This window comes from Theobroma cacao, chromosome 5 (genome assembly GCF_053813885.1).
Source record: "Theobroma cacao isolate CCN51 chromosome 5, ASM5381388v1, whole genome shotgun sequence".
In the NCBI taxonomy this organism is placed as follows: Eukaryota; Viridiplantae; Streptophyta; class Magnoliopsida; order Malvales; family Malvaceae; genus Theobroma; species Theobroma cacao.
This window is the reverse complement of record NC_142643.1, coordinates 25,908,757-25,932,219: the sequence shown is the minus strand read 5'-3', so window position 1 is coordinate 25,932,219 and position 23,463 is coordinate 25,908,757. Positions and strand designations below refer to the sequence as shown.

The 23,463-nt window shown below is 38.8% G+C and overlaps 1 long non-coding RNA gene and 1 pseudogene across 1 annotated transcript; both read right to left on the bottom strand.

The window, feature by feature from the left end:
* Positions 1 to 9,964: 9,964 nt before the first annotated feature.
* On the bottom strand, positions 9,965 to 11,743 carry LOC148762511 (uncharacterized). The gene is made up of 3 exons (XR_016026229.1): positions 11,657 to 11,743; positions 10,928 to 11,012; positions 9,965 to 10,137 (listed from the first exon to the last, which is right to left on the bottom strand). It is a non-coding gene; the product is annotated as an uncharacterized LOC148762511 (long non-coding RNA).
* Positions 11,744 to 21,416: 9,673 nt separating this feature from the next.
* Positions 21,417 to 23,188, bottom strand: LOC18598588 (cocaine synthase pseudogene; annotated as a pseudogene).
* Positions 23,189 to 23,463: the final 275 nt, after the last annotated feature.

Genomic DNA, 23,463 nt, shown 5'->3' with positions numbered 1-23,463 from the left:
TTGTGTTCACCAGTTAATACCTTTATGTTTGTCCTTAGTGTAGTGCCTAGATTGCTTTAATTGATTAAGGCTATGTTAATCGGTTAAGACTAATCTATTTTCATTAAAGTTCTTTCTTCTTTGCTTGTTTAACCAATTACATCTTGCAACTGAACAAGTATCTTGACTTGCTTTCAAATACCAACTATATTAATGAATTTAAGCTTTCTCTTACACATTTAAATAATATATTTAGACACCAATGAATGGGAATGCTTTGTTATCATCAAAAACACATGGAGTCAACATTTTCTCTCTTATTTTTGATGATAACAAAAGAGTGCAATGTCTATGTTCAATATGAATACTTCAAATCTTTATGCATAATGAGTTGGTCCCCCTTAGTTAAAGCATCTAGTTTTCTTCAAAGATTTACAATAAAATATTTATAATATCCACAATAGATAAACAGGATATACAATATCCACAGTAGCTAAGCAAGATATATTAAATATCCATAATAATTAGCACATAATACTCAACAAAACCATAACTAAGCATTACACACATAAATTAAACATGAAGACCTATCAAACTCTTATTTTTTTGTAGTGATATAAGTGTATTAAAAAATGTATGAATTGATACACTTACGATAATCAATCAAATATAATATATTTATTAATCATATTTTCTTTCTTAATATCGTATTGTATTAATACGATACATATCTCATATTGCGCACTATTGATAATTATGAGTTAGTAGCTTTCTGCCACGAGTATTTTCAATTTCTTGGAGGACATACCTCTATAGCTAAGGATGCCATTTCGTGGCAATATGGCCATGGACATTGAAAATCCTGAAGTAACTTTTAAGAAAATGTGTTTTTTTTTAAAGGTTGAGATTTTATTGCTATAGAAGTCTCCAAATGAAGACTTACAAGGAGCAAGGTCACAAGTGACTTGCTTGAAAACAAAAAGAATTCCCAACAAGGAGGGTTAGCAGAACTTAGAAAAGATCTTGATGAACCATCAAACATCAAACATACTAGAAAAGATAACAAAGAAATCAAAGCCAAAATAGGCTTGCCCTAACTAATCTGGGACACTAAAATAGTAAAAATGGAACACTAGAATTTGTAGGGGCAAAATCAAAATAGAGATGGCAGGTTTAGGGATGGTTAGCATTGTGATTAACAAAGCAAACATTGTAGTTGGCTTTTCTCACCACCCTAGATTTTGCAAGTCCGTCAGCTACCATGTTGGCTTCGCGCCTAATGTGGCAGAAAGAGATGCTTGTGATGTTGCGTAAGTGGGCTCCAATTGCATTTGAAATAAATTTCATACGCCATGGAACTTTGCTGTGATCACTCACCCAGTTTATGGCATTGGTGGAATCGCTTTCCACTTGTAACTTATGAGTTGTGGCCCACAGGGAAGAAAAGAAGAAATTAATACTTTATTGAATGGCTTTGAACTCTACGAAGTTAGAGTCTTCAACACCTATGTGATGAGTGAAAGTCCCCTTAATAAATCCTAAGTGGTCTCTAAGTACTCCCCTTATGCCAGCTAGTTCAAGCTTTCTTCTAGTTGTTCCGTCAGTGTTGAGTTTGAGGGTTTCAATTGGAGGAGACAGCCAGTCGATGTTTTTCCTTTGGGAGATCTTTTTCTTATTGCCATAGAGGACAGTAGGATTACAGAGACACATAACTGTTGGAATGTGCCCCATTTACCATCTCTCTTTGCACCATAGGGAATATCGAAGAAGGATAATATCAACCATTTGCGTCGCTTCGAAGTTCTTCCCTTTAAAAATAATTTCATTCTAGTATAGCCATAGAGACCACATAGTAGCAAAGAATAACATTTTCCATGCATTCTTCATATGCGAGGGCATGGGATAAAAGAACTAAGCCTTAAAGAATGATAGAGCATCACCAGGGGAAACCCAACAAATGCCCCATTTGTGACAGTGGAGAGACCATGTCTTCCATGCTATTGTACAATCAAATAGGAGGTGAAACGGAGTTTCAAGTTGAGTAAAACAGAAGGTACAATTGGCATAGTTTGGATTAATGATTCCTCTGTGCATAAGAATAGCTTTGACAGCCAGTTTTTTATGAAGAGCTTGCCAACAGAATGTTTCAACCTTCAAAGGAGCGAGACCAATCCATAAATTACTCTAAGGGCTATCATACGTCAAGTGGTCTCCATAAAAGGCCTTATAGAAAGAGGAAGATAAGTCAAGACCACTAGTTGTCTTCCTCAAAATTACCTTATCTTGATAAAAAAAATGTGGTTGAACATTTTCAATGAGGGATTTAAAATCTTCCCATTGTTTCAGCTCCTAATTAAAAGGCTGCCTCCTTAGTTTAACATCCTATGTCCATTTGTTGTTGATCCATTTACCCGTGTCAACTATAGAGGCCTTTTTATCCTTAGCTAAAGCAAAAATCCTAGGGAATTGAATGGAGAGAGAGGAGTTGCCAACCCATGTGTTTGTCCAAAAGCAAATAGTGTATATGTTCCTCAATGAGTGTCCAAAGCCCGCAGTGACAAGATCATGATACTTGCTAGTGAGATTGAGAGGCTTTGTGATGTGCCGCCACAGAAGAGAAGGTTGGTATGCCTTTGCTGGGGGAGTCATAATAGTTGGGTTGAGTCTATTTTTTGTTGAGATTACTTGGCGCCATAGACTTTCAGGCTTATTGGCATAAATCCATAGACACTTGTTTAGAAAGGCTCAATTTTTCAATTTGAGATTTATAATTCCAAGCCCACCTTGACATTTAAGCTTGCAGACTAAGTCCCAGTTGATGTAGTGAATTTTCCTCTTATTTAAATTTCCAAACCATAGAAAACTTCTTTGAATACTCTCCAAATGCTTTTTGATTGAAGAAAGCATTTGAAGAATAGAAAGACAATATAGTGGGAGACTAGAAAGGACAAAATTAATGAGTGTGATTCTAGCTCCTATGGAAAAATGTTGACCCTTCCAACTTGCAAGCCTTGAGTTGAATTTTTCGACAACGAGTTGCCAAGCACTTTGTGCTCATGGGTTGGCTCCAAAAGGAAGTCGAAGATAGTTGGTGGGCAAGGACTCAACTTTTCAATTTATCATGTTGGCCTAAACATTAAGAAGGTCAAGTTCAATTCCAATACCCAAAAGGCTACTCTTGGAGAAATTTATTGAGTCTTGAAATTGCTTGGAAAATTTTAAGGAGCCTTGCAATATTCAAGAGCTGATCAAGTTAAGGTCTATAGAAGAAGAGAGTATCGTCTGCGAATTGTAGGTGAGAGATAACAATGTTAAAGCTACCAAGACCAATTCCCTCAAATATTTTCAGATCATTTACTTTTTTAAGGATGATACTACGTGTTTCAGCCACCATATTGAAGAGAAAAGGTGAAAGAGGACACCCTTGTCAAAGACCCTTTTGAGTTTTGAATTGGGAGGTTGGGGTTCCATTAAAAAGAACAAAGATGGAAGCTATTGAAATGCGTTAACAAATCCATCTTCTCCATTTAGGACCAAACCCCATAAGTTTCATAATAAAATCAACATAACCCCAATTTACACTATCGAAGGCTTTTTTGAAATTGACTTTAAATAAGAGACTACCTTAATTACTTTTTTGAGGGAATCAAGAAGCTTGTTGGCAATTAGAGTGCAGTCAAGGATTTGTCTTCCCTTTACAAAAGCAAACTAATTTTCACCCACAACTGAGTTGATGATTGTCTTCAGCCTATTAGTAAGAACTTTTGCAAGAATTTTATAGACACTACCTACAAGGCTGATAGGCCTGAAATGATCAATAGATGAAGCCCCACAAATTTTCGAAACCAATGTGATGAAAGAAGCATTAATGTTCCAGTTGAACCTTTCAGTGTTATAGAAGTTCTTCATGAAAGAAAGAATATCATCCTTAAAAATAGACCATTGCTTTTTAAAGATCTCCAAATTGAATTCGTCAAGGCCAAGAGTTTTCTTACCATCACAATGTTGAATGGTTGATCTTATTTCCTCCTCTGTGAAAGGGGCCTCAAGATTGGCATTTTGATCCTCATTGATTTGTTTGAAGTGGCAGTTAAACTCTTTGAGTTTTAAAGTGGTTTTCTTTTGAAAGAATTACAGAAGTGGGAAACCACCTCATTTTTAATTTCAGTAGGGTCTTGAATGGTGGAGCCATTGACTTGAAGTTGGTGGATGCTGTTGTGCCTTTTTTTGTTAGAGGCTATAAGATGAAAAAACCTGGTGTTTCGATCTCCAAGTTTGGTCCATTGGAGTCTAGATTTTTGGAGCCAAGAACGTTTTTCTCACAAGAATAAATTCCAAAGATCAGTTTTAAGGGATGATAACTTTCTTTCTTAGGAGAAGAAAGTTCTTTAAGCTCGACCTTTTTCTCCAAGTTGTCAATTTCTTTTTCCAAGAGAGGGATCTTTCTTCCATCCTCCATATGATGTTGTTGTTGCCATGTCTTTATAGAATTCTTGAGCTTTTTAATTTTATCAAAAAAGCCAGAGGCATTGTCAGCTTTAATAAGGTTCCATGAGAGTTGAAGGTTAGCAATGAAGTCCTCGTTTTCAAGCTAGTGGGAGAATAAGCGGAAGGGCTTAGGCCCTCAATTCAAGTGATCAACAGCTAAAGAAATTGGATTATGGCTAGAGGTTGACCGAGGAAGAACTTTTTGAACCAATGATGGAAATTGTAGAACAATCTTGCTACTGAGGAGGAATCTGTCAAGGCGACATTTTGTTGGGTCATCTCTGTTATCTGACCAAGTGAACAGACCGCCAGAGAGTGGAAGATCAACCAATTCCACTATGTTGATGAAATTAGAGAAGAGAGCCATACTATTATAATTAAAGTGATCACATGTTTTTTTAGTTGTAGATTTAACAATGTTGAAGTCCCCACAGATGCACCAGTAGCCTCCCAACTCACTTTTGAGGTTATGATTTCCAACCAAAGATTTGCATGCTCCACAGGGCAATTGGGGGCATAAATATTAAGAAAAGAGCATTGAAAGTTAATTGGTTTAATATAACTAGAAATGAGTATGTACCTTGGAGAGACCTTGGAAGAGTGGACAAAGAAGTGGTTTGACCATAGTGATATAAGCCCTCCAGCTAGGCCAGTTGCCACTGCCACCTCACTGGAGAAATTCCCTTTTCTCCATATGAATTTTAGTTTGTTGAAGTTGGAATGCATCTTTTTAGTTGTTAACAGTGTTTATCTGAGCAGCCAGCAAACACTACATGCTGAGGCATAAGACTCAGTTAAGTTTAGTCTTATTTTCTTATGTGCAGTCAGTTATTGTTGGTTATCCTACTTGACACTTGTTAGTCTACTATTTAGAATTATGGATCAGTTATCTATTGAGTTCACTTAGTGGGTAGTTATCAGTTTCTATTATGTTTTCTGTACTTGCTTAAGTAGCAAACTGATATGAATGAAAAATAGTTCTGTTTTTTATCTTCATCTTACTGCTCTTAATCATTCTCTCTACTCTCCTTCATTTTTCTTCACTTATTTTTTTGAAAGTTTAACATGGTATCAGAGCTTCTAGGATCTTGAGGGACCAAGGGTGCTAAAAACAGTAGAGTGTTTTTCATCAAAAGATCTCAGTCTTTTATTCTTCTTTCACAAAAAATTATCTGTCATGGCTTCATCCGGGTTTAGTGTCACAACACCTCCTGTTTTTTCAGGAGAAAATTATGCTATATGGGCTGTGAAGATGAAAGCCTATCTTAGGGCTTTTGATTTATGGGAGATTGTGGAGATGGGAGGTGACTCTCCTGTGATGAGACATGCTAATCCCACTGTTGCTCAAATTAAACAGCATAGTGAGGATGTAGCAAGGAGATATAAGGCACTTTCTTGCATCCAATCTGCTGTATCAGATGCCATTTTCACAAGAATTATGACTTGTGATAGCCCAAAGGAAGCATGGGATCGACTCAAGGATGAGTTCCATGGAAGTGAGAGGACAAGACAGATGCAAGCTCTCAATCTACACAGAGAGTTCGAGATTCTGAGGATGAAGGATGATGAAACAATCAAGGAATATTCAGACAAGATTATGAAGCTTGTCAATCAATTAAGACTACTTGGAGAGGACTTAACCGAACGGAGAATTGTTAACAAGGTTCTTGTAAGTCTTCCAGAGAAATTTGAAGCTAAAATATCGTCTTTGGAAGACTCAAAGGACCTCTCTCAACTCACTGTTACAGAGTTGGTGAATGCCTTACAAGCCCAAGAGCAAAGAAGGGCTATAAAGCATGAGAATAATGTGGAAGGAGCTCTGTTGGTTAAGAATAAAAGCAAGAATCCAAGTAGTATCAGTAGAAGAAATGAAGGTGAAAAGAAAGATAAAGAGAAGAGAATGAATGATGGTAAACAAAAAAAAAATAGAAGTAAGTTTCCTCCTTGTAGCTATTGTAAAAAGATGGGCCATGCTGATCGTTTTTGTTGGTATAGACCAGATGTGAGATGCAGGTTTTGTAATCAGTTGGGTCACATAGAAAAAGTTTGCAAAGCCAAAGGAACCCGAGGAAAAGAAAAGGCAATTGTAGTTGAAGATAAGGAGGCTGCAGAGGAAGCACTGTTTATGATCAAAAACACTGATTTGAGAGAGAGAAAAGCAGAGTGGTTGATAGACAGTGGTTGCTCTAACCACATAACAAGCAATGAAGAAAATTTCTTGAAACTAAATAGAAACTTTAAGACTCAAATGGAAATTGGTGATGGCAAGTATTTGAAGATACAAGGGAAAGGAACTGTGGGAGTTCAAACACCAACAGGTATCAAAACCATTTCTCATGTATTTTATTCTTCACAAGTTAGCCATAACCTTTTGAGTGTTGGTCAGCTCTTGGAAGACAATTATTCCTTGTGGTTTAAAGATAAGTCTTGCATGATTTTTGATCCCTTGGGTAAGGAGGTGATTATTGTTGGAATGAGGAATAAATGTTTTCCTCTTGACTTCATGAAGAATAGACATCAAGCTTATCAATGTATCTCTAGTGATGCTGAACTATGGCACAGACGTTTGGGACATGTTCATTATAATTCCTTGAAGCTGATGGCCTCATCGCAGATTGTAGAAGGGCTTCCAAGCATTGAGCACACTGAACGTGTCTGTGGAATATGTCAAATGGGAAAGCAAAGCAGGACTCCATTCCCAAAGCAGAGCTTGTCAAGAGCTAATGAGAAATTGGAGCTTGTTCACTCAGATGTTGGGGGACCAATGAAACCTGAATCACTGAATGGAAGCTTGTACTATCTGATCTTCATTGATGACTTTACCAGGTATAGTTGGGTATTTTTTCTCAAACATAAGTCAGAAGTTTATGCCAAGTTTCTATTTTTTAAAGCTCTTGTGGAAAAAGAATCTGGTCAAGCTATGAAGATGTTGAGAACTGATAATGGTACTGAATATCTATCCAATGAGTTTAAGAATTTCTTAGCTCGGAATGGTATAAAGCATCAGTTGACAGTACCCTATTGTCCCCAACAAAATGGGGTTAGTGAGAGAAAGAATCGAACCATAATTGAGATGGCTCGATGTCTTCTTTTTGAGAAAGGATTACCAAAAAGCTTTTGTGCAGAAGCTATCAATGCTGCTGTGAATTTGCTAAATATTCTGTCAACTCGAAGCCTGAATTCAAAGACTCCTCATGAAGCTTGGTTTGGATGCAAGCCTTCGATCTCTCACATAAGAGTGTTCGGCTGCATAGGCTATGCCCAAATTCCTGATGAAAAGAGATCAAAGCTGGATGTTAAGTCACAGGTTGTTATTAATCTTGGCTTCAGTGAAATTTCCAAAGGATATCGACTATATGATGTTAAGACCAAGAAGGTTCGAGTTAATAGGGATGTTGCATTTGATGAATTCAGTAGGTGGAATTGGGGGACAAACTCGGTTGAAAGCTCAGAAGACTTGAGTATTATCAGTGATGGTCCAGTTCAATTGGAGAATCAGCTTGAAGATGAAAATATTGATGATTATTCAGTGAGAGGCACAAGATCTCTGCAAGATGTGTATGAGCGTTGCAATATTATTATTTTGGAGCCAACAAGTTATACAGACGCAGCCAAAGATCAACATTGGATTAAAGCTATGTGTGATGAGATTGAGATGATTAACAAGAACCAAACTTGGCATCTTGTAGACAGACCAGCAAACCAGAAAGTGATTGGGGTTAAGTGGGTCTTCAAAACTAAACTTAATGCAGATGGATCAGTTAACAAATACAAGGCACGTCTGGTAGCTAAAGGGTATGCTCAAGAATATGGGGTAGACTTCTCTGAGACGTTTGCACCAGTGGCTAGACACGATACCATTCGACTTCTAACAGCCTTGGCAGCCAAAGAAAGTTGGAAGATCTGGCACTTAGATGTGAAATCTGCATTTTTGAATGGCTTTATAACAGAAGATGTCTACATTGAGCAACCGGAAGGTTTTGTGGAGAAAGGAAATGAGAACAAAGTTTGCAGGCTTCTTAAAGCACTATATGGTCTTAAACAGGCACCAAGGGCCTGGTATGAACGAATTGACAGTTACTTGAGAAGTAAAGGATTCAATCGAAGCATGAATGAGCCAACTTTGTATGTGTTGAATTTAAATGGCTTTGTAAATTTGTTGGTCTCATTGTATGTTGATGACTTACTTGTCACAGGTCCAGATAGTTATGTTGTGGATGATTTTAAAATGAAGATGAAGCAGGAGTTTGAAATGACAGATCTTGGTGAGATGACTTTCTTTCTGGGCATGGAAATTGTTCAAAAACCATATTATATATGTATTCATCAAACCAGGTATGCAAGGGAGTTGCTGCAACGATTCAAGATGGAAGCTAGTAAGTCAGTAGACACTCCATTAGCCTCAAACAATAAGTTTTGCAAGAATGATGGTAGTGGAGATGCTAATGGTGCAGTTTACAGAAGTCTAGTTGGATGTTTATTGTATTTGACAGCTTCTCGACCTGATATAATGTATGCTGCTAGTGTTCTTTCAAGGTATATGCAAAAGCCATCAGAATTTCACTTTATTGCAGCCAAAAGGGTGTTACGGTATGTGAAAGGGACAATGAATTTTGGTCTCAAATTCAGTAAAAAATCCAGCAATAATCTATTGGGGTATTGCGACAGTGACTGGGCTGGAAGTCTTGAGGATTCTCGAAGCACCACAGGTTTTTGTTTTTCTTTCGGTAGTGCTGTGTTTACTTGGAATTGCAAGAAACAAGATGTAGTTGCACAGTCCACCGCAGAGGCCGAGTATATAGCTACTGCTACTGCTACTAATCACGCCTTGTGGTTGAGAAAAATGCTTAAAGATATTGGATTTAAGCAAAGAGAAGAAACAACTCTCTGGATTGACAATCAATCTGCAATTGATATTGCCAACAATCCAGTGCATCATGGGAGAACAAAACACATAAGGGTGAAATATCATGCCATTCGAGATGCCATCAAAGAAAAAGAAATTGCTGTGTATCACTGCAATTCTTCTGAACAGCTAGCAGATATTCTAACCAAGAGTTTGAGTAAGGAAAGATTTGTTTATCTCAGGACTATGCTTGGTGTGTGTGAGATACATTCCAAGGAGGTGTGTTGAAGTTGGAATGCATCTTTTTAGTTGTTAACAGTGTTTATCTGAGCAGCCAGCAAACACTACATGCTGAGGCATAAGACTCAGTTAAGTTTAGTCTTATTTTCTTATGTTGCAGTCAGTTATTGTTGGTTATCTTACTTGACACTTGTTAGTCTACTATTTAGAATTATGGATCAGTTATCTATTGAGTTCACTTATGTCACGACCCAAATTCCGGGTCATGACCGGCGCATGGGTCCAATGGACATAATCCACTAAATCCAAGCAAGCCTATTATTTATTTTACTTATGATTCTATTTATTATCACTAAGTCGTATTTCATGACTTTGAGTCAAAATAGTGATACACATTGCCAACTCGTACTGGCATTACTCTTTTAAAATTTACATTTAAGTTCATCTATACATAACAAAATAATACTCGACCTCCAGCGGAGTGACTCGGATGGATATACAGCTACCGAATGCCGAGACACCTACCAGAAGATGTACACAGATCTACAAGGACACCTCGTCCTAATTATCGGCTACCTCGTGATCTGAAAACATGAATTTGAAAATGGTGAGTATAAACCCAGTGAGTGAACAAGGAAGGGAACAAGCAACAATTAGGAAAAATTTAAAATCATGATGCACTTGTTTCAAACAATGCAATTTAGTTCATTCCTATTTAAAACCCCTCCAAACCCCAGAGTTTTTCGCTACAGCGAGCATGAATTTCGATGCAGTGAAAACAAAGCAACAAGAGAAACATTTTTCCTCACTCAACAATAGCCATCCTGCTAAACTAATAAAATCAACCTAACATTCATGAAAATTCTCAAAGTATAATGTGTCAAATTTTACGTACATTACAACCATAAATCATTGTCCATCAATTTGCTATATCACACACATTTACATATGTATATATATATATACGTATATACCCATCATCATCATCTCATCAACCCATCATCATCATCACCAGCTCATCATCATCATCATCACCAGCTCATGCGCACTCCCTACTCGCACATGGCTGGGTCATCACCGGATTATGCGCACTCCCTACTCGCACATAACCGGGTCATCCTCGGCTTATGCACACTCCCTACTCGCACATAGCCGAGTCAACATAATTACACAATATTATATTCAAGCATATATGTATATCAACATAATGCAGCCACATAGAAATCCATAATAACCACATTTCATAACATAAACCTTTTCTTAAAAGCTTGTTCCCAAGGCATTCATTTTCATGAAAAATTTCATAAAATCATTCAAACACTTTGTTCAAAATAGTCATATTCCCAAAACAATTTTGATAGGCAGTCCACTCACAGGTGTTGAAAATTCGGATTCTGGGTGAACTCTGACTAATAGTCCTCAAGCGTAATTCCTTTGCCTTTTCCGGACGTCTCACCACCTTGACAAATAACAAAGTCGAGGAATTTACTATATTGTCCCTAAATTGATATAAATTAATTTAAACTACTAATGCTTGATATGTAATGCAAAAATATGTCTGATTACCGCTTAATCACGGTATCGATTAAATTTGACCGATCACCCGATTAATCGGCGATTGTGTCCAAATCACCTCCAAATTAATTCATTTCTCCTCTAATACCTTAATTTACCACATACATTTAAATAAAGCCAAATTCAGCATTAGAACCCTCACAATTCCTTATAGAAAAAAATTTGGTCATTTGGTGTACTAGCATCGAATCTTTTTCTACATAACCGTTTCACCTTACTTCATCATTTTCCATGCCATTTTCCTTGAAATAAAAACAATACCCCATTGATATTCAGCCCTCATGGTTCAGCCAACAAGGAACCCTAGAGAAATTGAATATTTCTTTTGTGTTTTTGTTCATAACCATGCTTAACTATCCCTAAACACTAACATAGTCTAAAATCAAATTATTCCAACAACAATTCCTCTTCCATACCCATTTTTCAGAATTGAATTCATCATGATAACTCAATATTCAACCATGGAAATCAAGAACAAAAGCATGGGTAAGCTAGGTATCAAGGAGAATTAAAGAAATTTTAACTTACCTAGCTTGTTTCCTTGATTTCTTCACTTTTTCTTTGAATTTCCACCTAGGTTTTCTTGTTTTTCCTTTTGTTCTTCCTTTTTTCTGGTTGCTGGATGTCTAGGCCGAATATGGTGAGGGAATTGGGGATTTAATGGGCTGATTTCTATAGAAAATAATAAAATAATCAAGCATGCCATGTGTCACATGCTTATTGGCCAAATTTTTAACTTTTTGACTTTTTCTTCTTAATTTTCCACCACAAATATTCTGGTATTTATCCAATCCTACCACAATTAAAATCCCTTGGTCTTGACAAGTGCTGGGTCGAAAATTTTACTGATTTGCCCCCGAGACAAAAAAATTACGATTTTGCCCTTATACTCTGAAATGTACCGGAATCTCATTATTTCTACTTTTCAACCTAAAATAACACTAATATTGATCAATATTAACTAAATGGGGCAAAAATTGTTTAAAAAAAAATTTTCGTTTAGTCCACTAGTGGCAAAATTACCATTTTGCCCTTGTGCTCTATAAATACCGAGAATCAAAATTTTTCACTACTAAACATCATTTTATACTCCAATAATCATAATTATATTTCATATAATTATTCTTGGTCAAATGTGATCAAATCTTGGCTAAAAATCTCCATTTTATCATCAAATGGTAAAATGACCGTTTTGTCCCTAATCGGTCAATTTTCTGATGGACTCCAAACTGGACCTTGAACTCCAAATCACTATTCTAAACCATTCTGTTGGTTTTAAAATTTTCAAATTCCTCTTAGAATTTCTATTTGAACTAGTTCAAGGCTCGATTTAACTTAATTGTACCACTCGATACAATACCGTCTTTTAATCGAGCTTGACAGGGTCTCACATTCTCCCCCACTAATAAAAATTCGGTCCCCGAATTTAAATTCAATGTAGAGTGGCTTACCTTTACATATCGAAGAGGTGTGGATGCTTTGTCCGCATCTCATCCTCAGCTTCCCACGTTACCTCCTCGCTAGTGTGATTCCGCCACAACACTTTCACTGAGGCTACATCCTTTGAACGGAGCTTTTTAACTTGCCTATCAAGGATAGCTACCGGTTGTTCCTCATAGGTTAGATCATCTTGCAACTGAATTGTTTCATACCGTATTACATGTGATGGATCTGGGTTGTACTTCCTAAGCATGGATACATGAAACACGGGATGAATATTAGAGAGGTCTGGTGGTAATGCCAAACGATAAGCCACCGCTCCAACCTTTTCTAAGATCTCGAATGGCCCTATATACCGAGGACTTAACTTCCCTTTCTTGCCAAACCTCATTATCCCTTTAGTTGGCGAAACTTTCAAAAATACATGATCTCCTACTTGGAACTCCAAGTCTCTCCGTCGGTTATCAGCATATGATTTCTGTCTACTTTGTGCTGTTAACATCCTTTGACGGATCATGTGTATTTTCTCGGTTGCATCCTGCACCAATTCAGGCCCCAAAAGTTTCCTTTCTCCCACCTCTAGCCATCCAATGGGTGACCTACATCTTCGTCCATATAAGGCCTCAAATGGTGCCATTTGGATGCTAGTTTGGAAACTGTTGTTGTAGGCAAATTCCACTAAGGGTAAATATTGTTCCCACCTGACACCAAGGTCTATCACACAAGCCCTCAACATATCCTCCAATGTCTGTATGGTCCGTTCAGATTGTCCATCAGTCTGAGGGTGGAAAGCTGTGCTGAAATCCAACTTAGTGCCCAATGCTTCTTGCAACTTTCCCCAAAACCTACTAGTAAACTGAGCTCCTCTGTCAGATACTATAGAAATGGGAATACCATGTAGTCGCACTATCTCATCCACATAAACTCGAGCATATTGGGCAGCCCCATAAGTAGTCTTAACCGGAAGAAAATGAGCTGACTTTGTTAACCGGTCCACTACTATCCAAATTGAATCATATCCCCCACTGGTTCGAGGCAAACCCGTTACAAAGTCCATAGCAATATGTTCCCACTTCCACTCGGGTACTGGTAATGGCTGTAGTAGCCCTGCAGGCTTTTGATGCTCGGCCTTAACTTGCTGACAAACTAGGCACTTGGAGACAAACTCAGCTACATCTCTCTTAAGTCCTTCCCACCAATACACCTCTTTCAAATCTTGATACATTTTTGTAGCCCCTGGATGTACCACATAAGCTGCCATGTGAGCTTCCTCTAATATTTCTCTCCTCAACCCGTCACCATCAGGCACATAAAGTCTGGTTCCATACCTCAACACTCCATCTGTGCCTTTAGTAAACATTTTTCCTTTCCTACCCTGAGGATCCTCTAAGGCCTTAATCACAAATTCATCTTTACTTTGTGCTTCTTTAATCCTGTCCATTAAAATAGGCCTCACTCTAAAGTGTGCTAACAAAGCATTTGTCTCCGCAACTTCCAAACGCACACCTATGTCTCCCAAACTATGGATCTCTCTAACCAAAGATCTCCTACCAATGGAAATATGTGCCAAGCTTCCCATTGATTTTCGACTCAAGGCATCCGCCACTACATTGGCCTTACCGGGATGATAAAGAATAGTACAATCATAATCCTTTAGCAACTCCATCCATCTACGTTGCCGTAAGTTAAGATCCCTCTGCTGAAATATATACTTCAGACTTTTGTGGTCCGTGTATATCTCGCAAGTCTCACCATACAAGTAATGTCTCCAAATCTTTAAGGCAAACACGATTGCTGCCATTTCCAAATCGTGTATGGGGTAATTCTGCTCATGCCTTTTAAGTTGCCTAGATGCATACGCAATCACCTTCCCATGTTGCATCAATACACATCCTAAACCAACCCCCGATGCATCACAAAACACCGTGTAACCCCCTGTGCCTTGCGGCAGGCTTAACACTGGAGCTGTGGTGAGACATGCCTTAAGCTTCTCAAAACTATTCTCACAAGCATCAGACCACTCAAATTTTGTATCTTTACGTGTCAGCTTAGTCAAAGGGGCAACTATTTTGGAGAAGTCTTTCACAAAGCGACGATAATAGCCAGCTAAACCCACAAAGCTTCTAATCTCCGTAACTGATGTTGGCCTTGGCCATTTTTCCACTGCTTCAATTTTCTTTGTATCAACTCGTATCCCCTCCTTAGATACCACATGCCCCAAGAATGCAACACTTTCGAGCCAAAACTCACACTTGGAGAACTTAGCATACAATCGATGTTCTCTCAAAATTTGGAGCACTATCTTAAGATGCTGCTCATGCTCCTCTCGACTCTTTGAATATATCAAAATATCATCAATAAACACCACTACAAACTTATCCAAATAAGGTTTGAACACTCGGTTCATCAAATCCATAAAGGCTGCAGGAGCATTCGTGAGCCCAAATGACATCACTAAGAACTCATAGTGCCCATATCTTGTTCGAAATGCGGTCTTGGGTATATCTTCGTTCCGGATTCTCAACTGATGGTACCCAGATCGCAGATCTATCTTAGAAAAACATTGTGCTCCTTGTAGTTGATCAAATAAATCATCTATCCTTGGGAGAGGATATTTATTCTTCACCGTCACTTTATTAAGCTGTCGATAATCAATGCACAGCCTAAGTGACCCATCTTTCTTCTTCACAAATAACACTGGTGCTCCCCATGGGGATACACTAGGTCGTATGAAACCTTTATCCAACAAATCCTCCAACTGATCCTTAAGCTCTTTAAGCTCTGCAGGTGCCATTCTATATGGGGGTATGGATATAGGTCTAGTGTCGGGAATCAAATCTATGCAAAACTCAACCTCCCGTTCAGGAGGCAAACCTGGTAGCTCTTCAGGAAATACATCCACGAACTCCTTCACCACCGACACTTGAGTTACATCTCCAATCTTTGCCTGACTATCCTTTACAACAGCCAAGTAACCTATACAACCCTGTCGTAATAATCTTCTGGCAGATATGACCGATATCAAATTGGTTGGAGCATTACTCCTATCCCCTTGAATACTAAATGATGGTTCACCGGGGAAATCAAATCTAACCAATTTATGATAGCAGTCCACACTAGCATGACAGGGTGATAACCAATTCATCCCCAAGATTACATCAAAGTCTAAGGTGTCTAGCACCACTAGATTCACCGAAGTGTCTTTATCCTTGACTCGCACTACACAAGACTCATATTCCCACTCGGCCACAAATATCTCCTTTAAAGGAGTAGACACCACTAATTGTTCCTCTCTCCTAACACGACCTCTACCCAACCGAGATGCAAAACATGGAGAGATAAAAGAATGGGTAGCACCAGGATCAAATAGTACTCGAGCATTCATATTACAAACGGAGAGAATACCTGAGACCACGGCATTGGATGTTTGAGCCTCCTGCTGTGTTAAAGCAAACACCCTCGCTTGGCCTCTACCAATAGAACTTTGATGTCCGGACCCAGATGGTCTGCCTTGAGAGGAAGTACCCGCACCTCTACCTCTCGATCCACTAACCTCCCGGCCAGATGAGACAGCAACTGACGGAGCAGATGAAGCTGGCTGAGTGGAACCACGAGCAGAATCTGGTGATTGATGTGCCATCGGACAATCCCTCCTAATATGCCCAGGTTGACCGCACCCGTAACAAGTTTTTGTAGTAAGGAAGCACCGTCCACTATGTCGTCTCCCACAAGTATCACAAGAGCGAATGACTTGACTACTCTGTCTAGAATCTTGCTGCCTCCTAGAATTGAAGGTTCTCTGTCCCACCCTAATATTAGCACCAGGTGCGTCACTCCCCTGCTGCGGTAACCGTGAGTCCCTCTGTGGACCCTGACGGCTAGAAGATGAACCACCACTGCTGAAATCTCTACGGCCCTGATAACCCTCTGTCTTGCCCCTTTTTGCTCTATCTCTCGCAGCCCTACTCTCATTGGTCCTCATCTCGATGCGTTGAGCACGATCCACTGCTGCAGAATAGGTAGTGAAATCTCGGGATGCCACAGCCCTAAATAATGGCTCCACTAACCCATCCACAAATCTCTGAATCTTCATCTCCTCAGTAGAAACGAGATAGGGCGCATAACGAGCTAGCTGCGTGAACTTGATGTCATACTCAGACACCGTCATGCTTGAAGTCTGTACCAAAGTCTCAAACTCTCTAGCTCTAGCATTACGCACACTGAGTGGTAAGAATCGATCTAAGAAGGCTACACTGAACTCACTCCAAGCCAACGGTGTTGCATTAGTCGGTCTGCCTCTACATAAAGAGCTATACCATTCCTGCGCCACATCCTCTAATTGGAAAGCGGCTAGCTCAACTGACCGAACACTAGAACATCCCAAGGCTTTACAAATTTTCTCCATCTTATCCAAGAAAACCTGGGGTTTCTCCGATGCATCAGACCCTGAAAATGTTGGAGGCTTAAGCTTGAGAAAGTCAGGAAGAGAAATATCTAGATGTCCCCTCTCCTCCTCATGATGTTGGTGATCGGCCTGTCCTTGGGAGCTAGGGGATTCTTGTACTGTAGGTCTCCCCTCTACTACCCTTTGTATATCTTCCATGCGGGTCGCCATCATCTCTACAACCCGGTTAACTCCCTGTAGGCCTGCCGCCAAATCCTCAATAGTAATACCCCTAGCTGGGTGTCTATCTACATCACCTGAGGACTGTCCCTCTTCTTGCCTACTCACAGGCGTATCCAACCCCACCGGCCTAGTGACCCTGCCACGTCTACCTCGGCCTCTCTGGGTGGATGCCCGTGGTCTATCTGCCATCTCAATGGGAACATCTTGCTCCCCTGCCCGTCTTGAGGCGGCTCGTGTCTTAGGCGGCATTCTTACCTAGACAAAAGCAAACGCCTGTTATTAAACACATATTATAATCATACTTAAAGCAACAGGTGGTTTCTAAGATAGGGAATCTATGCGGTCATTTGGTTGTAAAATGTGCCGCGGTTCACACTTTACAACTGAAGTTCCCACATAAAGACCCGACTCTCCGCTGGACTAACAAAAAGGAAGTTCTAGGACCTAGACAAACCTAGGGCTCTGATACCAATACTGTCACGACCCAAATTCCGGGTCATGACCGGCGCATGGGTCCAATGGACATAATCCACTAAATCCAAGCAAGCCTATTATTTATTTTACTTATGATTCTATTTATTATCACTAAGTCGTATTTCATGACTTTGAGTCAAAATAGTGATACACATTGCCAACTCGTACTGGCATTACTCTTTTAAAATTTACATTTAAGTTCATCTATACATAACAAAATAATACTCGACCTCCAGCGGAGTGACTCGGATGGATATACAGCTACCGAATGCCGAGACACCTACCAGAAGATGTACACAGATCTACAAGGACACCTCGTCCTAATTATCGGCTACCTCGTGATCTGAAAACATGAATTTGAAAATGGTGAGTATAAACCCAGTGAGTGAACAAGGAAGGGAACAAGCAACAATTAGGAAAAATTTAAAATCATGATGCACTTGTTTCAAACAATGCAATTTAGTTCATTCCTATTTAAAACCCCTCCAAACCCCAGAGTTTTTCGCTACAGCGAGCATGAATTTCGATGCAGTGAAAACAAAGCAACAAGAGAAACATTTTTCCTCACTCAACAATAGCCATCCTGCTAAACTAATAAAATCAACCTAACATTCATGAAAATTCTCAAAGTATAATGTGTCAAATTTTACGTACATTACAACCATAAATCATTGTCCATCAATTTGCTATATCACACACATTTACATATGTATATATATATATACGTATATACCCATCATCATCATCTCATCAACCCATCATCATCATCACCAGCTCATTATCATCATCATCACCAGCTCATGCGCACTCCCTACTCGCACATGGCTGGGTCATCACCGGATTATGCGCACTCCCTACTCGCACATAACCGGGTCATCCTCGGCTTATGCACACTCCCTACTCGCACATAGCCGAGTCAACATAATTACACAATATTATATTCAAGCATATATGTATATCAACATAATGCAGCCACATAGAAATCCATAATAACCACATTTCATAACATAAACCTTTTCTTAAAAGCTTGTTCCCAAGGCATTCATTTTCATGAAAAATTTCATAAAATCATTCAAACACTTTGTTCAAAATAGTCATATTCCCAAAACAATTTTGATAGGCAGTCCACTCACAGGTGTTGAAAATTCGGATTCTGGGTGAACTCTGACTAATAGTCCTCAGGCGTAATTCCTTTGCCTTTTCCGGACGTCTCACCACCTTGACAAATAACAAAGTCGAGGAATTTACTATATTGTCCCTAAATTGATATAAATTAATTTAAACTACTAATGCTTGATATGTAATGCAAAAATATGTCTGATTACCGCTTAATCACGGTATCGATTAAATTTGACCGATCACCCGATTAATCGGCGATTGTGTCCAAATCACCTCCAAATTAATTCATTTCTCCTCTAATACCTTAATTTACCACATACATTTAAATAAAGCCAAATTCAGCATTAGAACCCTCACAATTCCTTATAGAAAAAAATTTGGTCATTTGGTGTACTAGCATCGAATCTTTTTCTACATAACCGTTTCACCTTACTTCATCATTTTCCATGCCATTTTCCTTGAAATAAAAACAATACCCCATTGATATTCAGCCCTCATGGTTCAGCCAACAAGGAACCCTAGAGAAATTGAATATTTCTTTTGTGTTTTTGTTCATAACCATGCTTAACTATCCCTAAACACTAACATAGTCTAAAATCAAATTATTCCAACAACAATTCCTCTTCCATACCCATTTTTCAGAATTGAATTCATCATGATAACTCAATATTCAACCATGGAAATCAAGAACAAAAGCATGGGTAAGCTAGGTATCAAGGAGAATTAAAGAAATTTTAACTTACCTAGCTTGTTTCCTTGATTTCTTCACTTTTTCTTTGAATTTCCACCTAGGTTTTCTTGTTTTTCCTTTTGTTCTTCCTTTTTTCTGGTTGCTGGATGTCTAGGCCGAATATGGTGAGGGAATTGGGGATTTAATGGGCTGATTTCTATAGAAAATAATAAAATAATCAAGCATGCCATGTGTCACATGCTTATTGGCCAAATTTTTAACTTTTTGACTTTTTCTTCTTAATTTTCCACCACAAATATTCTGGTATTTATCCAATCCTACCACAATTAAAATCCCTTGGTCTTGACAAGTGCTGGGCCGAAAATTTTACTGATTTGCCCCCGAGACAAAAAAATTACGATTTTGCCCTTATACTCTGACATGTACCGGAATCTCATTATTTCTACTTTTCAACCTAAAATAACACTAATATTGATCAATATTAACTAAATGGGGCAAAAATTGTTTAAAAAAAAATTTTCGTTTAGTCCACTAGTGGCAAAATTACCATTTTGCCCTTGTGCTCTATAAATACCGAGAATCAAAATTTTTCACTACTAAACATCATTTTATACTCCAATAATCATAATTATATTTCATATAATTATTCTTGGTCAAATGTGATCAAATCTTGGCTAAAAATCTCCATTTTATCATCAAATGGTAAAATGACCGTTTTGTCCCTAATCGGTCAATTTTTTGATGGACTCCAAACTGGACCTTGAACTCCAAATCACTATTCTAAACCATTCTGTTGGTTTTAAAATTTTCAAATTCCTCTTAGAATTTCTATTTGAACTAGTTCAAGGCTCGATTTAACTTAATTGTACCACTCGATACAATACCGTCTTTTAATCGAGCTTGACAGGGTCTCACAACTTAGTGGGTAGTTATCAGTTTCTATTATGTTTTCTGTACTTGCTTAAGTAGCAAACTGATATGAATGAAAAATAGTTCTGTTTTTTATCTTCATCTTACTGCTCTTAATCATTCTCTCTACTCTCCTTCATTTTTCTTCACTTATTTTTTTGAAAGTTTAACAGAGTTCGCCAGGCTTGACTTTGCTTTTCTTAGTTTCCTACAGGAAAATCATTTCTGGCTTCCTAGAGTTGACAAGTCTCTGTACTACTCTCTTTCTGACTCTTGAACCAAGTCCCCTGACATTCCATGATATAATATTAATCATAAAAAAAGTGTAAACACGCTAAAGATGGCACGTGGGTTATGAAATGAACTCCTTGTTGCACTCTTCCATTGTACTGAAAAAGTGATTAATAGCTGTTTCTCTATCTTCATCGAGAACAAGACCAAGTAGTGAGCAAATTTCAAGTGTTCTCTGCCTCCTTGATAAGAATTGAATTCCTCCTTCTGAAATTCTTGTTGGAAAGTAAGCTATCGTGGGAGATGTTGGTGGTTCTTCATTCACAGAAAGTTTATTGCCAACCCTATTGTTTAATTCTAAATCTGCATTTCCTTTTTCCATTTGCTTTCCTCGCTTTGTTTGCCTTCCCAAGCCTTTCTTCCTCCTACTTTGCCTTGTCTCTGTGATGAGGCATTTTTTAAGCTTTCTAGGCTTTTTCCGCTGAAACAATGTTTTTTTCTCCCTTCCCCAACTAAAAGCTGCATCAAACCAAAGGAGCTCCTTACAACAAATGTAAGGAAACCATCCTCAGACGATGACTACACTCCCTTTCCCAACTAAAAGCTAAAATAAAAGCAATGGAAAAGCCTAGAAAGCTTAAAAAGTGCCTCATCACAGAGACAGAGCAAAGTAGGAGGAAGAAAGGCTTAGGAAGGCAAACAAAGGGAGGAAAGCAAATGGAAAAAGGAAATGCAGATTCAGAATTAAACAATAGGGTTGGCAATAAACTTTCTGTGAATGAAGAACCACCAAAAGGTTAAGGTAAATTTTAAGAGGCATGCAGATCTTTATTCTTCGAGTTTTATTTTTCCTACCTCTTACATAACTCAAAAAAATAAAAGTGAAAAGAAAATACCAAAAAACAAAATACATATTCATATATATGGTTTTCTTTTTTTTTTTTTATTCACTGATGTCTGATGCCATAACCAATGCCACACACACACAAGAGATACTTGGCTATGGACATGGATCACATGCGGCTGTAACTAACAAGGGCACTAGGATTTGAGGAAGCAACTGCAAGTAACTCTTGGTCACGCTCAAATGTGGCCATTTCTAGCTCGTCCAAGGTCACCCAAGCTTCTATGTCTCCCCATTTGGAATCTAGCAACACAATCAAGTTCTTGAAATTACTTGGACTAGTGACCCATAATGGCTTTCCCCATCCAAAATCCATTTCATGCAATGGATAGCTGCACAAGTTCGTACAAGTGTAGGTGTTCGTGTCAACTAATTTGCCATTCAGGAGCTGTGCAATCTGTTTACGAGACTCCTGAACTTCTGTGTGACCTTTCTTGCTTTTAATTGTTTTCAACTTGTCATTGCAAACGTTGGTAAAGGCGTCCTTCATCTTAGCAACTATTTGATGGAGTTGCACATCACTCTCTTGGAACAGCACTGGATATGTCCAAATCAGATTTCCTATAGTATTTCCAGGTAAAGGCGGAACCATTCTTTTACGCAGATTTACAACGTTGAGCAAGGCAGACTGCCTGGAGGACCCATATTTTGATTGCGAAGCAGCAGATGCGCATCTCAATACGATTGCCAACACGATTTCTACGTTTGCGGGACGCTGCTGCTTCCCCATGGTGGCAGCAACTTTGGCTTTGAGATTTGCTATTTGTGATTTATGGAAAACAAACCTCTTTGTTGCGCAGTTTCGAGTTGTGGGCGGAGGAGTGGATGTGATGAGTTTATGTATAGGCGGTAGCAAAGACGCCCCAACCAATTTTGGCACGACTACTCTGCCATATTCACGGCTGCTCATGGCAGTCCAGCTCTGAATGAAGGTACACAAAGACGATGCATCAGCGAATTTGTGGGAGACGCAGACTGCAACAGCGGTTCCTCCACATGTAAAGCTGGTGAGTTGAACAAGCAAGATACAGGCCAAGGTCGACCGGATGGCTTTGGGATCGGTTGATGGGACCAATTCCTTAAGAAAACCAGGGTCAGGATGGGTGAGAAAATCATTGAGTTGGCACCCCGTTCTAGCTTCTATGAAACAAGCCCCTTGATCATTGCACTCAATGGTTACCGCATCCTTGACCTGACCAGCAAGCGGGTAGAAATGAAGTAGGATTCTGGACAGCGAGTTTTTGAGGGACTGAGACTTTTGTGATATACTACTGCGAGCCGTATTGTCTGAGGGATAGAAAAATACGACAGACCCATAATGAATTGCAGGAACATCTTGATCTAAAAGAGATAGATTGAAAGTTCTGAGATGGTGAGGGGTTGGAATGGAGGGTTTGATCGTCTTTCTTGAGGTGACTTCAACCTTCATTTTCTCCATTCTCTTTGCCTCAAAACTACTTGGTGTCTCTTTGCCTTTTTAGACAATGGCAAAACTCCCTCTCTCTAGTCTCAAACATATATAGAGGCCGCCTTTTCATGCAGCGGCACATGAATGCACCTCTTCTCTCAATCCATTCATTAGACCAGTTCGTAAGCTCCTACAATTTCTTTGCTTTTCAATTTTTTCTAATTTTGAAATGAAATATGTTTCCAGCAGGCATACACAAAAGCTGACCACTATTGTCTAGAGACCTGGAGTTACTGGATATTGTTACTTAATTTCTATAGAAATAATTGTCTTTGAATTGGGGGGATATTGTTTAATCTATTTTGTATCTTGGACTGGAACTATTCAGTGTGGTATGGCGTGCAGGCTGGCCAAGTTTGTCATTGAACGAAACAAACAAAATCTGCTCAAATCCAGACTCTATACGTTTAAAAGGTCAACCCAAGGCTATATTTGATTATAATTTATTAAGAGGAAAGTAGGAAGTCTGGAT